Below are 24,930 nucleotides of genomic sequence, written 5' to 3' on the forward strand. Positions count from 1 at the left end.
GTCCTTCAAAAAAAGGAAATTAGTTCGTACGGTCTTAGAGTGTTGTTCGTCTGTATGGGACCCTTACCAGTTGGGTCTGATTCAAGGGACTGAGAAGGTACAAAGAAGGGCGTCAAGATTCGCGACTGGTACATTTATCCATCGCGAGAGTGATACAAATCTCATAGAAAGTTTCAAGTGGGATACACTTGCCGATAGCCGACGTGCTAAACGGAAGGAGCTGCTCACTAAATTCCAAAATCCGATCTTCGCCGAGGATGTAGAGCATATATTACCACCAATTTTCAAATCGCGCAATGATCACAATTCAAAGAAAAGGGAAATTAGAGCTCGTACTGAGACGTTCAGACAGTTGTTTTTCCCCCGCGCGATCCGTGGGTGGTACAGGGGGGGGAGGGGGGAATATGACTGGCTCGAACAGTGCCCTCCGCCACTCCGCCATACACCGATTGGTGGCTAGCGGAGTATATATGTAGATGTAGATGTATACTCCTTTTGGAAGGATGTATGTCTGCTCTTGTTGCCGCACAGTCGTCCTCAGTCCGTACTGCAAAGTGTAAGGTTTCCAACAGAAATATCTGAAGAAGAAATAACACTGTCCCGGATGCGCAGTCGAATGATCATGGAAGGTCTCAGCTGTTCATGAGTTAGAGGCATTCGCTACTTCCTTCATAACAAGTCGCGAGTCCGCTTTGGAAAACCATTCCGCGTAAATACCCTTCCTAAGGCCCGCGATTCTTGCATTATTCCTAATCCATCCGCGTCGTTACTGTATTGACTTTCAGCTGATTATATTCAATAGAATGCAGTTTTCAGTCACGCATGATGACTTTTTTGACACAAAGCAATTTCGCTACAGGGACCTGCGTCGGTTTCTCAAACGTGAACATACAAAATTCGTCGGGTGCTATTAGCTCACGAATCCCAGGGATCTAACGATACTCCTCAGAAGTCACTGATGCAGATTCGCAGTTTCAGTTAAACGAAATACGTCCCTCCAGAGTATCGAGATCAGCATTCATGGCTCCGCGGATAAGTGTCAAACTACAGATCACAAAATACGGGCTTAAATTCCTTTTGTTGTAAGAATTCTTTGCTTGTATTTACAGCTCCTTAGGTATGTGGAAAAGTAAAAAAGCATCGTGATTCTATTTCCGCACTGAACTGTAGGTTTCTATGTGATTAGATGGATGAACTGCTTTTCAAATTACGAGAACGCAAGGTAGTACCACCTTAACAGGGCCACGCAAGTTTGGTCCTTTGCTGTGTTTAAAATAACCTTCCAGTTCATTTTTGTTTCTTTCCCCCTAATTTAAATGAAGTTGTGCTACGGTGCTACGTTATTGTACAACCAACGTTAATTACAGTTGCACATGTCTTATAGCATTCAGAGACAAAGAAAACTGCTAACAGTTGTAACCTGTCACAGACATTACAGTGAGTTGTACAATATTTGAAAATTTCGTTGTGATTGTGAGGACAATGTGAACTCAAGCTGGCGAAGTGATCTCCACGTTGCCTTACTCATAAACTCGTGGCGTGCAGAGAGCAGGATTTATTGCCTGTGCGGTGATCCAAGTAGTGATCTCAAAGGAATCACTACAAATGACACATTAACTAATAAATAAAGTAATTAGCACAAAAATTTATTTTTCAGGAAGCTTGTGTATATACTGTTTCTTTTATTGGGCGAAAAAGGCAAGGAATTTATGAGATGACTTTCTTATTTCGAATGGTCCATTGATCGTGACCGGACCAAATATCTCACGAAATAAGCGTCAAACGAAAAAACTACAAAAAAAAAAAAAAAAAAAACGAAACGTGTCTATCTTGAAGAGGGAAACCAGACGGCCCTATGGTTGGTCCGATAGATGTCGCTGCCATAGGTCAAACTGATATTAACTGCGTTTTTTTAAATAGGAACTCCCATTTTTTATTACATATTCGTGTAGTACGTAAAGAAATATGAATGTTTTAGTTGGACCACTTTTTCCGCTTTGTGATGGATGGCGCTGTAATATTCACAAACATGTGGCTCACAATTTTAGATGAACAGTTGGTAACAGGTAGGTTTTTTAAATTAAAATACAGAACGTAGGTACGTTTGAACATTTTATTTCGGTTGTTCCAATGTGATACACGTACCTTTGTGAACTTATCATTTCTCATAACGCATCCCGTTACAGCGTGATTACCTTTAAATACCACATTAATGCAATAAATGATCAAAATGATGTCCATCAACCTCAATGCATTTGGCAATACGTGTAACGACATACCTCTCAACAGCGAGTTGTTCGACTTCCGTAATGTTCGCACATGCATTGACAATGCGCTTACGCACATCATGCGTTGTCGGTGGATCACGATAGCAAATATCCTTCAACTTTCCCCACAGAAAGAAATCCGGGGGCGTCAGATCCGGTGAACGTGCGGGCCATGATATGGTGCTTCGACGACCAATCCACCTGTCATGAAATATGCTATTCAATACCGCTTCAACCGCACGCGAGCTATGTGCCAGACATCCATCATTCTGGAAGTACATCGTCATTCTGTCATGCAGCGAAACATCTTGTAGTAACATCGGTAGAACTTTACGTAGGAAGTCAGCATACATTGCACCATTTAGATTTCCATCGATAAAATGGGGGCGAATTATCCTTCCTCCATAATTCCGCACCATAACATTAACCCGCCAAGGTCGCTGATGTTCCACTTGTCGTAGCCATCGTGGATTTTCAGTTGCCCAATAGTGCATATTATGCCGGTTTACGATACCGCTTTTGGTGAATGACGCTTCGTCGCTAAATAGAATGCGTGCAAAAAATCTATCATCGTCCAGTAATTTTTTCTTGTGCCCAGTGACAGAACTGTACACGACGTTCAAAGTCGTCGCCATGCAATTGCTGGTACATAGAAATATGGTACGGGTGCAATCGATGTTGATGTAGCATTCTCAACACCGACGTTTTTGAGATTCCCGATTCTCGCGCAATTTGTCTGCTTCTGATGTGCGGATTAGCCGCGACAGCACCTAAAACACCTACGTGGGCATCATCATTTGTTCCAGTTCGTGGTTGACGTTTCATATGTGGCTGAACGCTTCCTGTCTCCTTAAATAACGTAACTATCCGGCGAACCGTCTGGACACTTGGATGACGTCGTCCAAGATACCGAGCAGCATACATAGCACACGCCCGTTGGGCATTTTGATCACAATAGCCATACATCAACACGATATCAACCTTTTCCGCAATTGATAAACGGTCCATTTTAACACGAATAATGTATCACAAAGCAAATACAGTCCGCACTGGCGGAATGTTACGTGATACAACGTACTTATAGGTTTGTGACTATTACAGCGCCATCTATCACAAAGCGAAAAAAGTGGTCCAACTGAAACATTCATATTTCTTTACGTACTACACGAATATGTAATAAAAATGGAGGTTCCTGTTTAAACAACGCAGTTGATATACGTTTGACCTATGGCAACGCCATCTAACGGGCCAACCATAACGCCATCTGGTTCCCCCCTTCAAGCTAGACGAGTTTCGTTCTTTGTAGTTTTTTGTTTAATGCTTATTTCGTGAGATATTTGGCCCGGTCACTATCAATGGACCACCGCGTATATAAAATTCATATACCAGTTGTGTTTTCTCTTCCGTTCGTACGACCATTTATTTTATGTTCTCTTTGCCGTATGTTTTTGATTAACTGCATAGTTTTTATGATGTTTATTACCTTGTGTCGTTCTCACTTCTTTAATACCTTCTTCTGTTGCAGTGATCCATTTTGTCTTGTTTTTTATTTCGGAGATTTGTTTTGTGAGCCTGTTCTTGCTCATTTGCGGATGTATACATCAAGTTTCAAAATTTTCTAAGGGCGTGCGTTATTACTTTCGTCTGTTTGTAGACTCTCTTGACAGCCTCTTTGTCCAAATTCTTCCACTAAAAACTGGTCTGAATATTTTTCTCAGTGGTGATATGACTTGTTAAATCAACGATGTAGACGCACGTCTCAACGTGGTTTTCGGGTTGACAAGGGAACTCTTATCGCTTGATCATTAGCCCATACATCAAGTGATATACGAGTGTCTTATGTGGCATTAAATGATAAAAGGTAATATTCTAAGGTTGGAGGGAAATGCGTGGAACGGAAGCATTCTGTACCCAGGACTGTTACAATATGCCCTGTACGGAAATCTAAGATCCCAGGTCTTTAAGGAATGTAGAATAATAAAATAACCTGTAATACGTCCAATCCGTAACTTTTAGAAGCGTTAGTTTTTGTAGAATAATATATTTGCCTGAGAACTCAACTATAATTTGAATTTTTTCCGCGTTCCTCTCTAGACCACTTCAGAAGAACGTCGAAACGATTTCCTCAAGAAAGCCATCACCGACATCTTCCCATTCAATTGAATTAATACTCCCTCTCTAACGATCAAGATGTCACCGGTACGTTAAACTCTATAATATAAATACAAGATTTTATTACGACACAAAATATAGTTAGACGTGTTCCATTAGTACAATGCTGATACATTGCTGCGAAATAATCTATAATGTCATATTAAATAATTTCAGTGATGCAGGACAACCGTTTGAGGTGTTAAATATATAAAGTGTATTACCAGTGCATTAACAGGGGGGACTCATTTCGCATACGACTAACTGGATCATTCTATTGGCGCCTCCCTCGTGACTTCTTGGCACTGTTGCTTCATTATGTGGACTGGACATACGCAATGACTTGCGGTACATGCACGATATAACAGGTGACGTCTTAAATGTTGGGTTTCACTTATTTATTTATTTATTAATGATATAGAATGCCAACGGCCTTGCCGCAGTGGTAACACCCGTTCCCGTCAGATCACCGAATTTAAGCGCTGTCGGGCTGGGCTAGCACTTGAATGGGTGACCATCCATTCTGTCGAGCGCTGTTGGCATGCGGGGTGCACTCATCAATTGTGGGATAAACTGAGGAGCTCCTTGTTTGGGAAGTAGCGGCTCCGGTCTCGTAAACTGACAAAACGTTCGGAGAGCGTTGTGCTGTCCACATGCCCCCACATCCGCATCCGGTGACGCTTGTGGGCAGTGGATGACACGGCGGCCGGTCGGTACCGTTGGCCCTTCATGGCCTGTTCGGGCGGAGTTTAATTTTAATGTTACAGAGTGACCCACCGTCTTGGTAACTATGGTGCTCATTTGCTGCTAAAAATTAGTAACAAGCTGCAGTGACAGACTCTAAGTCTTTTCTGCAGCTTCTCTTTGTGCTACTATTTTTTGTCGTTTACATAATAACATTGCTAATTAAAAACATGTGATACATAAAGTAAATTTTGTGAAAGGAAAAATTTGTACTATATTCTTAAGAAGAAAGAAAAGATATGGATAATAAAACAGGTCCCTTTACTTGGCTATTTCAAGTGGGAGGGCACTGGCAAACACTTCGAGTCTATCCCACCCGAATTAGCATATTCTGTTTTACTATGGTTTGCTACTGTATGTATGTACGTAGTGAGATTAACTCTACGTGGTTTATGTGCGAGGTTTGACGTACTATTTGTTACTACAATTACTTCCTCCATTTGCCCGCGCTATAAGCGGGAGAGAAGTCTCGGAAGGGTGACCTCGTGTCTCATCTCCCCGAAAGTCACTTGTTATCTGTACTGTGCGTTCGTGTTTCTGTAGTGAAACCTTATGATACTGCTTATGTATGTTTATGTTCAATATTATAAAATTCACATGTTTTACAGTTTGCATCTTATACAGTTTATATATTCCACAATTCCATGTCTGAAAATAAATATCCAAAAAAACTAAAGAACTACGTGTTTTACTTTTTACAAACAGGAAAATGTGTTGTTTTATTTCTTATTACTGACTTATTCCTAAATTCAGTGTATATATTACTTGGAGTATTGTTGCAGCTGTGTCATCTGCTACTATACCGTATATGTATCTGTATCTGGTGATATGATGTGTTCAAGTCATCATCTGTTTCCTTGTCAGTGTTTGAATTGTGTTATTCGTGTATCATGTTGTGTTGTAGAGTTTGTGTCTGGTTGCGATCTTGTACCTGGTCATTGCTGCTTATAAGACTTCTGCAGCGCTCTTGATATTTCATCAGTGATCCGGCTGAGCATGTTCCATTTATCTGGGTCTCTTAAAGCTTGCCCTATGTCTTCGATGTCTGTCATCGGTCTTACTTGTGTGAGTGTATCGCATTTTAGTGTTATGTGCTCGGGGGACTCATGTTCCCATATTCACATTTATCACACTGGCTAAGGCCAAATCAGTGCAGGCGTGTAGGTTATGGGCCATGGCTCGTGAGGAAGTGTTCTATACTGCGACTTGGGTCAACGTGTCTGAGCCTCAGACATTCCTGGATATTCGGGAAGAAGGAGAAGACCCGACGACCTTTATCAGATGTTTCCCAGTCCTTTTGTCATGTCTCGCCCTTCCAAATATTTAATTGGCGTTTTTCTGTAATATGCTCCACTGTTATCTCATGTACCCCGTTTGAGTCAGTATGCTGCTGCTCCGTCTCTAATGGTTATGTCAATGGTAGATGTTGCAAATACAGTTCATAGTGCTTTCACGGACGAGGTGCAAGTGCCCCACACATTCTGAGCAATACAGCTCTTTGTCCACGTCTCGCAGCAGTTTTGTGGGTCGTAAATAACACTCGATGTGCCCGGACACTTTCTGCGAAGCACATAACAGACCCAAAGAGGGCTGTGTGATACATTTGTAGTGTCTGCGGTGGTAGTCGTAATGAGTTGAGTTTAAGTTGACAAGTTGTAAATTAGTCTTGTCGCGTTTTCAATTGTAGGTCTTACGTGCTCGTTGAATATTAAACGTTTATTGAGGTATATACCTAGGTATCTTGTTGTTACTGTTCTCTGTATGCTAGTTCTGTTTAGTCTAAAGGCGGAGTTTCCCTTCAGTGCCCCTTTGATCGGTAAATATACTCTCTTGTTTGCCACAATCGTGAGCTCGTTATGAGTGCAGTTACTAATTTTTACAAGGTGTTGTCTAGCCTTACTTTCGAGCTGTGCTGTTGAGTTTGCAGTTATTATCACTAGCAATTCGTCAGCATAGGCTACGATACCGTTAACCGAAATTCTTCGCCTACATCGTTTACGAGTGGTTCTAGGGCAATATCCCAGAAAACCGCGAATGATGAGCTTGTGGTGGGTATCCTTTTGTTGTTTTCTTGATAACCTTTGTTGGAGTGCCTTACGTAGGACCATAGGTGGACTAACCTGATAATCAGAGGTGAACTCATTTGTGTGACGATTTGAGGCCATAGATGCATTCATCGAGTTAAGAAATTTGGCTGTAGGGCATCTATGCTAATGTATTCGGGTTGCTTGCCATAATGTGCCATACAGTCTGATTCAGCTGCAGCATGGGCGTGGTTGCGTCACTGTCGTTTTCATGCATGTACGGTGACGGGTGGCTTACTCTTCCAACACAGGCTCACCATAACCACGCAAACTCTTAGTATTGTGAAGTAAATAAATAATGCGCTATTAGTGGAAAACTGTGTTAGCTATTATGTCCGTTTCTTACTACTACAATTTCATAAGAGATTTGGCACCTGTATTTGGACCAAAACATGTTACAGGTTGTCGGACAGTTGAGTTTACACCTCGCTGAGAGGGTCAGAACGCCAGAATATCAGTTTACACAATGTGCACATCTGTTATGTGGACAGCCTAACTCCAAGGCAAACCACTGACGTTCGAAAGTTCACTCTAACCAACCTCTTACTAGTGGAATCGGCTGTGCCATTATTGAAAGCACTTCCCCTGCAGTCTGATTTGTTGTCACTACTATAGGACCCCACTACGCGCCTAATGCCACATGCCACATGAAACACGACCTCCTCTGCTGCTTAAATGTGTCTAGTTACGCGTATGGTTCGCAAGGCTCTCTCCATTTAAAATCTCTCAATTAAACAGCTACATGTTATTTCGTATCGCTATAGATAAAGAAGAAAGATACGTCACTTAGTTGAGTAATTAAATTAAAACGTTGTCCCATACAGTAGCAGTTAGGTGCATTGCATATCCAACTGGTAAATGAGTAAACGTGTGCTTCGCTTCAATGTTCAATTCAAGTTTCGGAAAAAGGGTACATGACAGCGTGGTCAATAGTGATATGTTAGCCGTACAGTGAGCTATTAGTGCAGCACAACGTGGTCTGTAAGACGCTAGAATGCTCTTTATTCTATTAACTAGCCTGCCCTTTGCCTTACGTAAGACGCGATTTATCGCCATTGATTGTTCGACTTCTTTGTTCTGTCTCCGTCCCATGACATTCATTAAAAAGTGAATACTGTATTTCACAATTACTTGTCTTCAAATCGAACAATTGTTAATCAGTTTTAATTGTACCGAACAGAAACTGCAAAAAAATGACCAAAATGTTTTAAATTAAACTTCTGTTTTTCCTGTCCTAGGTAATAGATGTTTCACTGCTATCATCGCAATAATCTTTCTACGAAGCAAGACAACTGCAGTACTGAATACATTATTGTTTTACTGATAAATTCGGGACACTAATGATTCAATGGCAATATCTGTCTGAAGTGTTAAATGTTACATGAAATTATCGTCATATACCAGACATTATAGTAACACTACGTCTTGCAGGAATATCGTTAGCGTTTAGCCGTCTAAAAAAATTACGACAAAAACTGAGATCCCATTGCCTTCGTCTTTGTTAGTCATGTCTTCAAGATTGGCTTCAAAGGTAAACAATAATGGAGAACGAAGATAGCTATAAATGGTAAAATTATAGAACAGATACGCAGTTTCAACCTCACGCAGTATAATGTATCTTAAACGAGATAGTGGAAATTACCAACGAAATGACCAAATTTCAAAGAATATGTGATACAATTAACAGGAGATAAAGGAGGAAAAAACCCGGAAATCTGAACAAATGATGTTATATAGAACTAATAAACATACCTCACAACAGGAAGTTAGAAGCAGCAGAGATGAGATTTTTAAGATATGTGGCAGGTTATATAATCCTGGGTAAAAAAAAGAAGTAATGATCTAAGAATCAAGTTGAACTAATATATACCAGGTGATCAAAAAGTCAGTATAAATTTGAAAACTGAATAAATCACGGAATATTGTAGATAAAGACGTATAAATTGACACCCGGTATATATATATTGGACAATAAAGTAAAATCGAAAGGGCAAACTGAACAAACAGCAGTAACAGGGTACCAAAGAGTTTGCTTAAGTAAATGCAACATGAAGAGGGAATGAAGGATGACACCTCACGAGATAGGGGGACGTTTTCCCTTGAAGAAGAGATAGGCCCACAGGCCTAAAGATCAAATAAATTTTGAGTCAGTGGAGCTTTACAGCTCGTAAATATTTGAAAACACTAATATTTCAGAATAATCACGAGCGTTAATATAATACACCATTATTAACTACTAGATCATCATCAAGTATTGCATACCACAACGGAGAAAACTCATGAGATACGAAAGACCGTGTAAGTACAACGATATATAGTGAACATGTTCATGCAAACTGTCATAACATAATATTACACAACTTTGTGATAGTTCTCATGAGCATATTCATCTAAATCTATATCTACATGATTACTCCGTAGTTGACTCATAAGTCTTTGGTAGAGGTTTCATAGAACCACTTTGAGATTATTTATTAACTGTTCCATTCTCGAATAGCGTTTAGGAAAAATTAATAGTGAAATCTCTCCGAAGGAGTTCTGATATCTCTTATTTTTCCACGACTGTCGTTTCTCCCGATGTGGATGGTACTCAACAAATTTTTTTGGTGTTCGGAGGAGAAAGCTGATGACTGAAATTTCATGAAAAGATTTCGCCGCAACGTAAAAGCCTTTATTGTAATGATTGCCACCTCAACTTGCTTATCATCTCCGAGACACTCTCCCCTCTACTTCGCAGTAATACAAAACGAGCTGCCCTTCTCTATATTTTTTGAAGACCTCCTTCAGTCCTGTCTGGTAAGGATCCCTTACTACACAGCACCAGTTCAGGAGAGGACGAACAAGACAGTCACTTTAGTAGATTTGTTGCACCTTTGGTTCACTTTTCCCACAACATTTTCTATGTGACGTTTCCAATTTAAGCTCCTCATATGTCTAATACCTCGGTATTTAGTTGAATGAGCAGCTTTTAAACTTGCGTGATTTATCGTGAAGCCGAAATTTGACGTATTCTTTAGTGCTCATGTGGAGGATCTCATAGTTTTTGTTGTTCAGAGTCAACTGACACTTTTCACACCAAACAAATGTCTTTTCTAAGTTATTTTTGTAATTTGTTTTGATCTTCTAATGTCTTCACTAGACGTTGCATTATATGCAAATAATCGAAGTTCGTTGCTTAGATTACCTCCTGATCCTTTTTTAAAGGAATACGCCGCCATTTGACTGTCAGAGACAGAGCACATAGTGTTCCTGATACTAATAAGGGGAGTACAACGTTCATTTGTTGCATATTTTACGAGCTTTCAATAGGAACGACTTATTTACAGATACCTGTGTAATTACTAGATCATTTTTGTAACTTCATGCATGTTTGAGTACTTACTAGACACAACATTTTATTTTAATAACAGTGTAGCGTACAGTACCGTCGTTGTTATAGACCCACGTATTGTATAGGCTTTTGTCTGTTTTGGTCAGTGTAGCTCAGTGTCAGGTAGACTGTGAGTGAGAGAGCGCTTCGAATGCCATCCGCTAATAAGCTGAGTACGTCGTTCGTTTGATACATATTTTTATGAGCCACAAACAGGAGCAACTGCAGTAATGGATAGGAACTGTGATTGCTGTGTACAGATGCGAGCTGAGTTGGTGACCCTTCGCTCACAGCTCCAGGCTGCATTGGCTTCCATCACACAGCTTAAGGCTGCTGCCAAGGGGCATCACCGGGGGGGGGGGGGGGGGGGGAGTGTCGGACGGGGATGCGAGGGACATTGGACACGTCCCATGTGTCCACCGATCGGTCCACTGCTACTGCCTACAATGAGGTTGACCCCTCACCCTTGTTCGGATGGGAGTTCATTCCAAAGTCTGGTAACCAGCAGTAAACTTTCCGAGGAGCCGATCGTAGTGTCTCCCCAGCTCATCTGACGAACAGGTTTCGGGCATTATCTGTGTCTGATGATGTCTCTAAGCCAGATGCAGTCGTCCACCCTGTTCAGAGGAAGCTTCTCGGCCCGCAAGGTCTGGGCATTCACAGAGGGTAGGTTTGCTGGTAGTTGGAAGCTCCAAAATTAGGCGCGTAATGGGTTCCTTTAGGAATATGGCTGCCAGGTAGGGGAAGGAAGCCAGTGTAAACTCCGTGGGCATACCGGGGGAGTCGTTCCAGATGTGGAAAGGGCGCTTCCGGATGTCAGGAATAGTAAAGGGTGCAGCCAACTGTAGGTGGTGACTCATGTGAGTACCAGTTCCGTGCGTCGCTTTGGATCGGAGGAGATTCTCTCTGGTTTCAGGTGGCTAGCGGAAATGGTAAAGACTGCCAGTCTTGATTCCAAGATTAAGGCGGAGCCCACCATCTGCAACATCATCGATATAACCGACTGTGATCCTTCGGTGCAGAGCCGAGTGGAGGGTCTGAATCAGAGGCTCAGGGGGTTTTGTGATCGTTTAGACTGCTGATTCCTTGACTTGCACCATCGGGTGGTGGGTTTCCACGTTCCGTTTAATAGCCAGGAGTCAACTACACACAGGAGGCTGTGTGCAAGGGACTGGGTGGTTTTTTCAGGTTAGAGAGACTCAGGAACCAAAGAAAGGGCGTCTATCTAAAAGTGGGCAGGTAAAATACAGTAAGGTAGTTGTAGAAACGATCGGTATTGTAGTTGTAAATTGTCGTTGCTGCCTTCGGAAAGAACCAGAGCTCCAGGCGCTAATAGAAGCACTGAAGCATAAATAATTATAGGTACAGAATGCTAAAGCCGGAAATATGATTAGCCGAAATTTTTCAAAAGATCTAACAGTGTTTGGAACGGATAGAATAATTACAGTTGGTGGTGGAGTAATTAATGCTGTCAGAAGAACTTTGCCTTGTAGTGAAATTGAAGTAAATAGTTCCTGAGAAATAGTATGGGTAGAGGTTATACCTGACAATCGGACTAAACTATTAACTGGATCTTTTTTTGCTGACCCCCCCCCCCCCCCCCCCGAACATGAAGATACACTCCTGGAAATTGAAATAAGAACACCGTGAATTCATTGTCCCAGGAAGGGGAAACTTTATTGACACATTCCTGGGGTCAGATACATCACATGATCACACTGACAGAACCACAGGCACATAGACACAGGCAACAGAGCATGCACAATGTCGGCACTAGTAGAGCGTATATCCACCTTTCGCAGCAATGCAGGCTGCTATTCTCCCATGGAGACGATCGTAGAGATGCTGGATGTAGTCCTGTGGAACGGCTTGCCATGCCATTTCCACCTGGCGCCTCAGTTGGACCAGCGTTCGTGCTGGACGTGCAGACCGCGTGAGACGACGCTTCATCCAGTCCCAAACATGCTCAATGGGGGACAGATCCGGAGATATTGCTGGCCAGGGTAGTTGATTTACACCTTCTAGAGCACGTTGGGTGGCACGGGATACATGCGGACGTGCATTGTCCTGTTGGAACAGCAAGTTCCCTTGCCGGTCTAGGAATGGTAGAACGATGGGTTCGATGACGGTTTGGATGTACCGTGCACTATTCAGTGTCCCCTCGACGATCACCAGTGGTGTACGGCCAGTGTAGGAGATCGCTCCCCACACCATGATGCCGGGTGTTGGCCCTGTGTGCCTCGGTCGTATGCAGTCCTGATTGTGGCACTCACCTGCACGGCGCCAAACACGCATACGACCATCATTGGCACCAAGGCAAAAGCGACTCTCATCGCTGAAGACGACACGTCTCCATTCGTCCCTCCATTCACGCCTGTCGCGACACCACTGGAGGCGGGCTGCACGATGTTGGGGCGTGAGCGGAAGACGGCCTAACGGTGTGCCGGACCGTAGCCCAGCTTCATGGAGACGGTTGCGAATGGTCCTCGCCGATACCCCAGGAGCAACAGTGTCCCTAATTTGCTGGGAAGTGGCGGTGCGGTCCCCTACGGCACTGCGTAGGATCCTACGGTCTTGGCGTGCATCCGTGCGTCGCTGCGGTCCGGTCCCAGGTCGACGGGCACGTGCACCTTCCGCCGACCACTGGCGACAACATCGATGTACTGTGGAGACCTCACGCCCCACGTGTTGAGCAATTCGGCGGTACGTCCACCCGGCCTCCCGCATGCCCACTATACGCCCTCGCTCAAAGTCCGTCAACTGCACATACGGTTCACGTCCACGCTGTCGCGGCATGCTACCAGTGTTAAAGACTGCGATGGAGCTTGGTATGCCACGGCAAACTGGCTGACACTGACGGCGGCGGTGCACAAATGCTGCGCAGCTAGCGCCATTCGACGGCCAACACCGCGGTTCCTGGTGTGTCCGCTGTGCCGTGCGTGTGATCATTGCTTGTACAGCCCTCTCGCAGTGTCCGGAGCAAGTATGGTGGGTCTGACACACCGGTGTCAATGTGTTCTTTTTTCCATTTCCAGGAGTGTATAATTGCTAAAAAGTTCAAGGAAAACTTGAGTCTCCTTTCAAATAGGTACCATACTCATACAATCTACCCTCGATATGCTGGAAAAATTATACGTTTAAAGCCAGTGGCAGGCATAAAACGTCATCCGAAATTGTACTGAATGCTTTTTCAGAAAATTATTTTGAACAAATAGTTCATGAGCCTACTCTATGTGTAAATGGTTGCGAAAGCATACTTGATCTCTTAGCAACAAATAATACTGGACGAATACTGAGTATCGTGACGAATGCAGGGATTAGTGACCCCAAGGCAGTTGCTGCGTGGCTGAATTTCGTAACACCTACATCAAAAAGAAACGCAAAACATATCTACTTAAAAAAGTTGATAAAAATGCTCTTAATGCCTTTTTAAGAGACAGTCTTCACTCCTTCCGATCTGATCACGTAAGCGCAGAAAAGTTATGGAATGATTTCAAAGAGACAGTATCGATAGATATTGAGAGATATATACTACATAAATTAATAAGTGTTCGTACTAATCTCCCATGGTCCACAAAACGAGTCAGATCGCTGTTTCAGAAGCAGCGAAACAAAACATGTCAAATTTAAAAAATCGCAAAATCTCCCAGACTGGCAGAGTTTTGCCGAAATTCGAAACACAGCGCGTTCTTCAATGCGAGATGCTTTTTTTTTCCAAAATGAAATTCTGTTCGAAATCTAGCAGAAAAACCAAAGAGATTCTGGTCATACATAAAGCACACCACTGGATAGACGAAATGAATGCCGGCCGGGATGGCCGTGTGGTTCTAGGCGCTTCAGTCTGGAACTGCGCGACCGCTACGGTCGCAGGTTCGATCCTGCCTCGGGCATGGATGTGTGTGATGTCCTTAGGTTAGTTAGGTTTAAGTAGTTCTAAGTTCTAGGGGACTGATGACCTCAGATGTTAAGTCCCATAGTGCTCAGGGCAATTTGAACCATTTGAACAAATAATAGTACTGCAAATACATATTAGCTAAAGATAAAAATTGACTTGTACGGAAACTTCATGCAGATTGGCGCGTAACGTACTTTTCGATCATAAGTCTCCTTCTAAATTTCATTTTTATGTGTTTCGTGTATTTAGAAGGTTTCGAAACATCAAGGATCGCGCGCGCCTGTGTGTGTGTATACCGGTGTCTGTGTGTGCCTATTCTTCCGAGCACGTAGTATTGTAATCTCAACTATAGAGCTTAAAAGATTACATTCGTGCTTTTCAAACTTCTTTGTTCCCATGCTGCAATTAGTACACACGATGTATTTATTCCACCACCTTTCGGCATTTTATGAGCAGATTCAGAAGGATGTAGGTTGCAGTAGGTGATGAAGAAGCTTGCTCAGGATAGACTAGCATGGAGAGCTGAATCAAACCAGTCTCAGGACTGAAGACCACAACAACAATGAGCACCAGAAGAAAGGTACTGATTATCAGACTTCACTCATCGGCCTGCACCCTAAATTGAGAGAAAAAGTAAATACACTATTAGCCGTTAAAACTGGGACAACGGGAAAGGTAACAAGTAACGCTGTTTTACTTATTGTGAGTTGTTGTTGTTGTGGTCTTCAGTCCTGAGACTGGTTTGATGCAGCTCTCCATGCTACTCTATCCTGTGCAAGCTTCTTCATCTCCCAGTACCTACTGCAACCTACATCCTTCTGACTCTGCTTAGTGTATTCATCTCTTGGTCTCCCTCTACGATTTTTACCCTCCACGCTGCCCTCCAACACTAAATTTGTGATCCCTTGATGCCTCAGAACATCTCCTACCAACCGATCCCTTCTTCTGGTCAAGTTGTGCCACAAGACAGTATATTTCGAAGAGCATATGGTGAAATTTATAATTTGTTTGGATGTGTGCAGAGTGTGACATTTATTACATAGAGCAGCCAGATCTGGCAGCAGTTGCTGTGACGCAGCTGGGGACTGAATCGAACTGAGGTGGTATGACACATACTGGTATGCCGTTTCATGCTGCTTCAACTCTGTGCCAGATTTCATCAATCGTAATAGTTGACGAGTTGTGAGTCTCTCGGCAACCTATGAGCGGATGTTTCCTGATGGTTAGACATGTGAAGTACATGCTGGGCATGACAGCAGCCCGTCACACTCTGAATGAAGCTATATCAAGACTGAAAAGGAAATATGTGGTTTTACGTTATCTTGTTGAAAGATAACGCCAAGGAGACTTCGAAGATGTGGCACGCCCGCCGGCCTTAAAACGTCAGAAATTTAGTGAATGCTGTCCAGTTACGCGAACCGGAGGTGATCGTGTTGTGCACCTCCTGCCACCCAGCAGCTTCACCCCATTTGCTGGCGAGTATGTCGATTCTCCTCCTTACACGAGGTATAACACGATATATTACAAACAACTAAAAAAACTCTCCGCCAGCGCAGGTCTCGATACGCTCAAAGGTGCAGACCGACCGCCGTGTCATCATCAGCCGACACGCTTCACTGGATGTGGATGTGAAGGGACATGTTCTCAGCACACTGCTGTATCGTCCGGTTGTCAGTTTTCATGACAGGAGCCGCTACTTCTTAGTCAAGTAGCTCCTTAATTGATCTCACAAGTGCTTAGTGTACTCCGCTTGGCAACAGCGCTCGGTGGCCCGAATGGCCCCCCATCCAAGTGCTAGTCAAACCGACAGCACTTAACTTTGATGATCTAACGGGAACCGGTGTTATCACTGCGGCAGTGCCGTTGGCATTTTACAAACAACCTGCATTAAAAATTCTGGTTGAGGTTCAAATGGCTCTGAGCGCTGTCCGATGGGGTAGCACGTTGCCATATATAAAAATGAAGTCAGAACCGAATGTGCCCCTGAAAAGACGCACATGGGAAAGGAGTACATTGTCTCAATAACCGGTGAGCGTCCCATGTTCAAATATTTGGAGGTCATTACACCTGTGCAACATCATGCCTCCCCACATCGTAGCACCTGGACCACCAAAGCGATCGTGTTCGACAATGCTGAACGTACCATCTTATGGTGATAGGTGGGAACACATAACGCACCCAGAAACACTGTTGAACAAGATCGTTTTGGTGTTCCAGGCGTTATGGTATGCGGAGGCATAATGTTGCCTGGTGTGGCACTGGACTCTTTCTCCATGTGCGTTCGACTTGGACTTCATTTTTATGGATGGCAATATAGAACGACACAGGTGCAGGAGCTCCTGGAACGAGAGAACATTCGGCGAATGCACTCGCCTGCAGTTACTCCAACTTACATCCCACGGAGCACATGTGGGATGCGTTGTAGAGAGGCAACTGCAGCACACCCACATGCACCAACGACAATCTAGCAACTGTAAACCGCTCTGGTGGAGTAACGGAACGGCTGACCACAAGAACTTCTTACTAACCTTGTGGTTAGCAGAGCTTCCACTGCCATCCGTGGTGATCACAACCCTATTAAGAGGCATATTGTTATTGTTGTGGTCTTCAGTTCAGAGACTGGTTTGATGCAGCTCTCCATGCTACTCTATCCTGTGCAAGCTTCATCATCTCCCAGTACCTACTGCAGCCTACATCCTTCTGAATTTGCTTAGTGTATTCATCTCTTGATCCCCCTCTACGATTTTTACCCTCCAAGTTGCCCTCCAATAATAAATTGGTGACCTTTGATGGCTCAGAACATGTCCTATCAACCGATCCCTTGTTCTAGTCAAGTTGTGTCACAAATTTCTCTTCTCTCCGGTTCTATTCAGTACCTCCTCATTAGTTACGTGATATACCCATCTAATAAGATGTTCCACGAACAATACGAGACTGGAACAGAAGGAAAAACCGATAGAGATACTCAAAGTACCCTCCGCCACACACCGTCAGGTGGCTTGCGGAGTGTGGATGTAGATCTTCAGCATTCTCTTGTAGCACCACATTTCGAAAGCTTCTATTCTCTTCTTGTCTAAACCATTAATCGTCCATGTTTCACTTCCATACATGGCTACACTACATACAAATAATTTCAGAAGAGACTTCCTGACTATAAATGATGTTAAAAAATTTCTCTTCTTCAGAAATGCTTTCCTTGCCGTTATCAGTCTACATTTTATATTCTCTCTCCGTCGACTATCGCCAGTTATTTTGCTCCCCAAATAGCAAAACTCAAAAAAATGTTCAAATGTGTGTGAAATCTTATGGGATTTAACTGCTAAGGTCATCAGTCCCTAAGCTTACAAAGTACTTAACCTAAATTATCCTAAGCACAAACACACACACCCATGCCCGAGGGAGGACTCGAACCTCCGCCGGGACCTGCCGCACAGTCCAAGACTGCAACGCCTTAGACCGCTCGGCTAATCCTGCGCGGCACCAAAACTCATCTACTACTTTAAGTGTATCTAATTCCCTCAGCATCACCTGATTTAATTCGACTGCATTCCATTATCCTCGTTTTACTTTTGTTGATGTTCGTCTTACATCCTCCTTTCAAGACACTATCCATCCCGTTCAGCAGCTCTTCGAAGTCCTTTGTCGTCTCTGACACAATTACAGTGTCTTCGACAAAGTCAAAGTTTTTATTTCTTCCCCATGGATTTTAATTCCTATTCCAATTTTTTCTTTGCTTTCCTTTACTGCTTGCTCAATATACAGATTGAGCAAAATTGGGGACAGGCAACAACCCTGTCTCACTCCCTTCTCAAACACTACCTCCCTTTTGTGCCCTTCGACTCTTGTAAGTGCCATTTGGTTTCTGTACAAATTGTAAATAGCCTTTCGCTTTCTGCATTTCACCCCTGTCACCATCAGAATTTGAAAGAGTGTATTCCAGTCACCATTGTCAAAAGCTTTCTCTAAGTCAACAAATGCTAGAAACGTAGGTTTGCCTTTCCCTAATCTATCTTTTAAGAAAAGTCGTTCTGTCAATATTGTCTCACGTGTTCCAACATTTCTACGGAATCCGAGCTGATCTTCCCCTAGGTCGCCTTCTACCAGTTTTTCCATTCGTCTGTAAAGAATTCGTGTTAGTATTTTGCATCCATGGCTTATTAAACTGATGTTTCGGTAATTTTCATACCTGTCAACACCTGCTTTCTTTGGAATTGAAATTATTATATTCTTCTTGAAGTCTGAAGGTATTTCGCCTGTCTCATGCATCTTGCTCACCAGATGGAAGAGTTTTGTCATAGCTGGCTCTCCCAATGCTATCAGTAGCTCTGACGGAATATTATATATTCTCGGGGCCTTGTTTCGACTTAGATCTTTCAGTACTCTGTCAAACTCTTCACGCAATATCATAACTATTAAGAACCATATCCAGGCTTTTATCATTTCCAGGGTACTATCATAAATTGCAGCGACTGCAGTATAAGTATTGTCTTTGAATATAAAAGTGTCATTTTAGTTCTTCTTATCGTATAATACTTTCAGTTTCCTTCTCTAATATAGTTTATCACTTCTTTTTATACATGGTCCAAGTTTCATCAAGATTTGCAGCGGCAGCGACACATCATGCGTACGTTGATTTCATTCTTAAGTTTTGCACACCAGTGTAGATGGTGTTAATCCTACCTAGATGACAAGGATGTGCTGAAAGCTTTTCATTTGCATATTACAGCACGTAGAACTCTTCATGCTAACTTGACATTTATTGCATGCCCATTGGTGGTGCTGGATTTTTAATGGCCACCAGTGTGTCTTTGCCAGTTTTCTTAAGCATATACCATACTGGATGACCCCACCCGTATATGCAACCCACCTTACAGTTCTGCTTTGAAGTCTCATAGGGGCAGGCGCATCGTATAGAGCATGAATAAATTTTCTTGTTACATTTCATATTCTAAGTAATATCACAGTAGCCACATCTGCACTGTAAGCAGCGGCGGAGGGTGAATCTTAACTGTTCACAGAAGAAAAGCAACATGGCATACTTTTGCACGTTTGTTTTGGTTTTTTTTGTTGTTGTTGTTGGATGTTCCTTACTTCTGATGGCCGGCTGAAGTGGCCGAGTGGTTCTAGGCGCTTCAGTCTGGAACCATGCGACCGCTAGGGTCAGAGGTTCGAATCCTGCCTCGGGCATGGATGTGTGTGTTGTCCTTAGGTTAGTTAGGTTTAAGTAGTTCTAAGTTCTAGGGGACTGATAACCTCAGATGTTAAGTCCCATAGTGCTCAGAACCATTTGAACCATTCGTACTTCTGACGAAATGAAATTTTTATGTCGAGAAATGACATACAGATATTAATCACTAATGAGCTGGAAGTCTTTAAGCTATAGGTATTCAGCCCTGCAATTTATTGGGAACAGCCTGCATGAATTACTGCAAATTTCGATTACATGTTCATTTTAATGCTTTGTCTATGCACATCCTAACGATTTTAAATGTTACTTCGCGATTGCTCAGGCGTAAACTAGACCAATTTGCACGCCTCATTACTTTTACTCATTTCTGTAGCACATACGTGTTTCAAGCAGTTCACACCCAAGCACCAGGCTGACAAGTGGCGGCAGTATAAGTTTTTTCCGTATATTGAAACTGGAAACGCTGAGAACGAGCAAACAGTATTTCCCCATTGATTAGTGTAAGTGAAACAGTTAAACCTGTACTACTTACTACTAAACGAACTGTTTGCACGCGGATTGCATGTAACTTTGTCTTTTTACCCTGACATAGTCGATCGTAATTGCCCTTTATTTCCATAATTCCTCGTAATTAGGAGAAATCGTTAGCACCAACTCCAGATGCCAACTGAAGGCATGCAGCATTTTTTGGTTATAGAGGACTACAGAAACCTAATAAGTGGAGAAAATGGTTGTTCAGTGAACTTCTTAAGCAAATATTTACGTATGTCAAAGGCTAATACTGATTGACGAATGTTCTAAACGAAAATGCTAGCATACAATAGATATTCGAAGGAATATTAAAGCCTGTAAAACTTCAAGCGGCGAAAGAGAAATAAATACGCTACGTAACTGAAAAAATTACGCTGGATATGAGGCCAAATAATGGAAATAAACACTGAAAGATGATTTCCTTGGTGCAGTCATGAATATGCTTCTTTGCGTGACTCTCTGTCTCTGTTTTCTGTCTGTCTCTCTCTCTCTCTCTCTCTCTCTGTATCTCATGTGTTAAGCAAGCTACTAAAACATGTCTCGAAATTCATTCAAGAGCGCGTCATTTAAACTACTTGAGCAACGGTAAAGTTGTCATGAAACGAAATATTGCACTCTGAAAAGAACTGCAGGTTATGGGTAATTTTGTTTCGCGTTATTTAAAATTAATTAAAAGTTTTCTTAAATGAAAGTTATTTATTCATGTGACGCTATTTATTTTTAAGCATGAATACAAACTGGATTTATTTTTCTTTCCTGTAGTAGAAACTAGGAAGTGGTACCGAAATCAACGGACGTGTTTTTAGTGCGAGATTCTATAACTATTAACAACTGACGGAATGTTTATGGAAATATACATCTTAGAGTTAAATGGTTAAATATGGATATTCTTGAAGTGTGTCACCTGATTAAACATATCACCGTTTCGAAATGGCACGTGGAGTTTAATTTTATGTACGGCAAGAGTAAATTGTCGACATATTACGTTCGACGGCCGATGCGCCTGTTGCCGTTGGCTCTTCCCAAAGCATATTTAGGTATGGTGGAAGGCAGATAGTACATTATTACTGTTTGTTATTCTCCTTACTCCATTCATAGACAGTCTGCAGGAAACTGATTATCTATTCGATTCCTCTGATTTTGCACTCTGCGTTTCTACGATTTTGGCCGGTCGTTGTGGCCGAGCGGTTCTAGGCGCTTCAGTCCGGAACCGCGCTGCTGCTACGATCGCAGGTTCTAATCCTGCCTCGGGCATGGATGTGTGTGATGTCCTTAGGTTAGTTAGGTTTAAGTAGTTCCAAGTCTAGGGGACTGGTGACCTCAGATGTTAAGTCCCATAGTGCTCAGAGCCATTTGAACCATTTGTTTGTACGACTTTGTCTTCGATGTCATTAGGGGGCATGTATATTATGGGGAAGTTACGAGACTATTGCTTCATCCATGGAAGCGGCTTTTGACAGCATTTTGTGAAAACATTACCATGATATACGAGGGCTGTCCAGAAAGTAAGTTACGATTGATCGCGAAATGAAAATCACAGTGAAAATCAGAAATGTTTCATTTGTAACAGTTAGCTACACCTTTCAGCTACTTCTCTACGTAGTCGCCGTTGTGACTCAGACATTCGTCGTAGCGTTGTACCAACTTTCCAATACCCTCATCATAGAAGGCAGCCGCCAGTGCTTTCCGCCAATTCTCTACGCTGGCCTAAAGCTCGTTGTCTGTGCCAAAATGTTGTCTTCATAGCCAGCGGTTCGTTTGAGCAGAGATGAAACTCAGTGGGAGACAATTACGGGCTGTATTGTGGGTAACCAAACATTTCCAATTGAAACGATGCAGGAACATCTCCATTGCCCCTGTAGAATGAGGCTGAGAATTGCCTTGAAGAAGAAACCGCACGACAGATATGTAATGTTGGTTGCATAGCTCCAGGGGAAAATTCTCACCAGGCCCTCGCACGTGGCGGGAAACACTATTTTCTATAACATCTTTACGCGCTCACTAAGAGCTCAGGAATGAAAAGAGCGACATAATTCTACCTAGAGTCATACTAGAGACACTGCCCAACACATCTTTGCAAAGCTTTATCGGATTTTCATAGTCGTTTCCATTTCGCGACCGATCGTAACTTACTTTCTGGACAGCCCTCGTATATTGCGTTTCTCAAAATGTCCTCCATTTTGTCGACGGCTATGTTCCCGCTTTTATGCTGAACAAATTATTCAGGGATTGTTCATGCGTCTATTATTTGTAACTTCGTCACCTTTTCAAATATGGTAGGTAAGAATCACGCAGTAATAGAGAGTATACGTGCATGGGTCTGGTAATATCATTGTAAGAGGGCATATAAGGTGACCTTCATAAGCAATTTTTCCAGTGTATTACTTCTTGTTTATTTCCCGACAGCGAAAGGTATGTTGAAATTGGAACTTAAGTCGGTTTGGATGGTAAATTATTGATGTGCGGCAGGATATCTACGTGCTACAAATATCATCTACTATTTCATACTGACTGTTTCTCCATGCAATGTAACGTTCTTTGTAGTGAAACGCCCAGACAGACTAAAACCGTATGTTATACCGATATGCGAAACCAGATCGAGGAAACGTTTCTGCAACCGATCGAATCGAGCATGTCTTACGACCAAACTCAATCATGCCATAAGCCCTCTCCTTCTCATCTAACCTTCACAAAACCAGTTCTACAGATCCTTTTGCACTAGCACTCCTGGAAAACATTGTAACAGGGAAAATAAGTTAAACAGAACATTGCTTTTACAAACAACTTTTCACTCGGTAACAGAAGATGATGATGTATCATGGTGCGTCAACATCGTATACCGAACCACCCCATGTGCTTAAAATGTACTGAGAGTAAATCGAAGAAAAATGAATGTAATTCGTTGTAGCAGATGTGAAATTATTGATAAACTTAATACCAAACTGGCGATCATGTTGAAGTAAAGGAAGCAAGCGAGATTGGAAGCAAGATGACGAAGTAAGGAGGATATAGGAAGCAAATTAGCACAGGCAAAGTAGCCATCTTCACTAAAAGAAACTTAGTAGTATCAAACATGGGACTCTATTCGAGGAATAAATTTCTTTGAATGTACTTCTGGAGCACAACATTGTATGGAAATTAGTCATGGACAGAAGGAAAACCGTAAAAGAAGAGAATCGAAACATTAAAGATGCGATGCCACAGAAGGACGATAAAAATTATGTTGACTGAGAAGGTAAGAAATGAGAAGGTTCTCAGAGAACTGGCGTGGAAAGGAACATGTGGGAAGCACTAAGAAGGGAGAATATGATAGGACCTGTGAGAAGGCATGAAGGATAAAGTACAGTGGTACTAGGGGTAGCCGTAGACGGCAACAACGTTTAGAAGAGACGGAGGGTGAGATGTATCCAAACTCCTAATCTGAGATAAGAAAAAAAGGTTTGCACAAGAGAGGAAGTCATGGCGGACCGCATTTAACCAGTCGGAAGACTGATGACCCAAAAAAATGATTAAACCATGGAACCTTGTAAGGACCTAGGCTCGAGTCTGGGTCGGTACATAGGCCTATGCACAGTATAACTATATCCCGATGCTTCAGTCACGTGTACTCTCAATCTGTTGACAGTGATGATCCATTCCCACTATTACGAGGTTTGACATTGCCTTCCGATCAAGGTAATTTATTGAGCTCCGTTTCTTGGGAAATTTCCATATAGTGACTTATATCACACTCATAGAGCTATCTAGATTGACAAACAATAAATCTGAAAGTAATGTGATAATCCAAGGCTATGTGAATTCGAGAAACTCAATAACTTCTGGAGTTCTGACGGCTACAGTCATGTGGTTGTGAGTACGTAATTCCTACGCATTCAACTACAAAGTTGTGTCTACTGAGGTTGAAGTCGGTATAGAGGACGTACTTGGCACCACCAGAGAGCAGCGACGAAAGCCAGTCGACGTGAGCGGCGGTGCGGCGCGAGGCGTCGTGGTGACCGACGGCGGCTGCTGCGGAGCGTCTGCCTGGGTGGGCGTCTGCGCGGAGACTGGCGCCCGGGGCGGTGCGCGCGGGCCAGTAATCCGTGCCGGCCAGGCGCTAATCTGCTGCTGCAGCCCACACCTCCTCCCCCACTTCCCCTGCCTAGGAGCCGCCGAGCAACATCTCTGATTTCCAGCTTGAAGCTGTGCGCAACCCCCCGCCCCCCTCCCAATCCGCTCTGTCAAGTGACCACGCTGTGCGATTAGTGGCTGTTTGCTGCAGCAGTGTGTCCTGTGCATCGATAATAAGGCCCTGGCAGCACGCCAGCAACGGGGCACACTGTTTTGCGCGCGACGCGCTCCTACTTTGTAGCACGTGGCACACGTCCTCTTTGTCTGGACCCTGGGTACTTTTCCTTTGTAGAGTAAGACACTCCACACCTACGTGCATACTTGCAGCCACTGTACACTGCATGGTGGAGGTTACATCGTACCAGTATTCCATTTGCGTATCTTGTGGAGGAAAATTTTACTGTATCTCTCCCTACATGCCTTACTCCAATTTTGCAGTCTTCCCTCACTGTCAGTGTTCCCCTCTTGCTCTCATCGACTGCTAAGATCTCATTCCTTCCTTTCTACTGCTGCTGTCTCCTCATCACTGTCACTATCTCTACCTTCCTCGTAGTCATTGTCATATACTCTAATTATCACTTCCACTTTCT

The 24,930-nt window shown here is 43.0% G+C and overlaps 1 protein-coding gene across 1 annotated transcript in view; it reads right to left on the reverse strand.

The window, feature by feature from the left end:
- LOC126162621 (uncharacterized) overlaps positions 1 to 24,261 on the reverse strand; it is a 46,121-nt gene extending 21,860 nt beyond the window's left edge. Inside the window, exon 1 of the mRNA XM_049919245.1 lies at positions 24,154 to 24,261. The gene's annotated coding sequence lies outside the window, so the exon portion shown is untranslated. The remainder of the gene's footprint in view (positions 1 to 24,153) is intronic.
- Positions 24,262 to 24,930: the final 669 nt, after the last annotated feature.

This window comes from Schistocerca cancellata, chromosome 1 (assembly GCF_023864275.1).
Source record: "Schistocerca cancellata isolate TAMUIC-IGC-003103 chromosome 1, iqSchCanc2.1, whole genome shotgun sequence".
Taxonomy (NCBI): domain Eukaryota; kingdom Metazoa; phylum Arthropoda; class Insecta; order Orthoptera; family Acrididae; genus Schistocerca; species Schistocerca cancellata.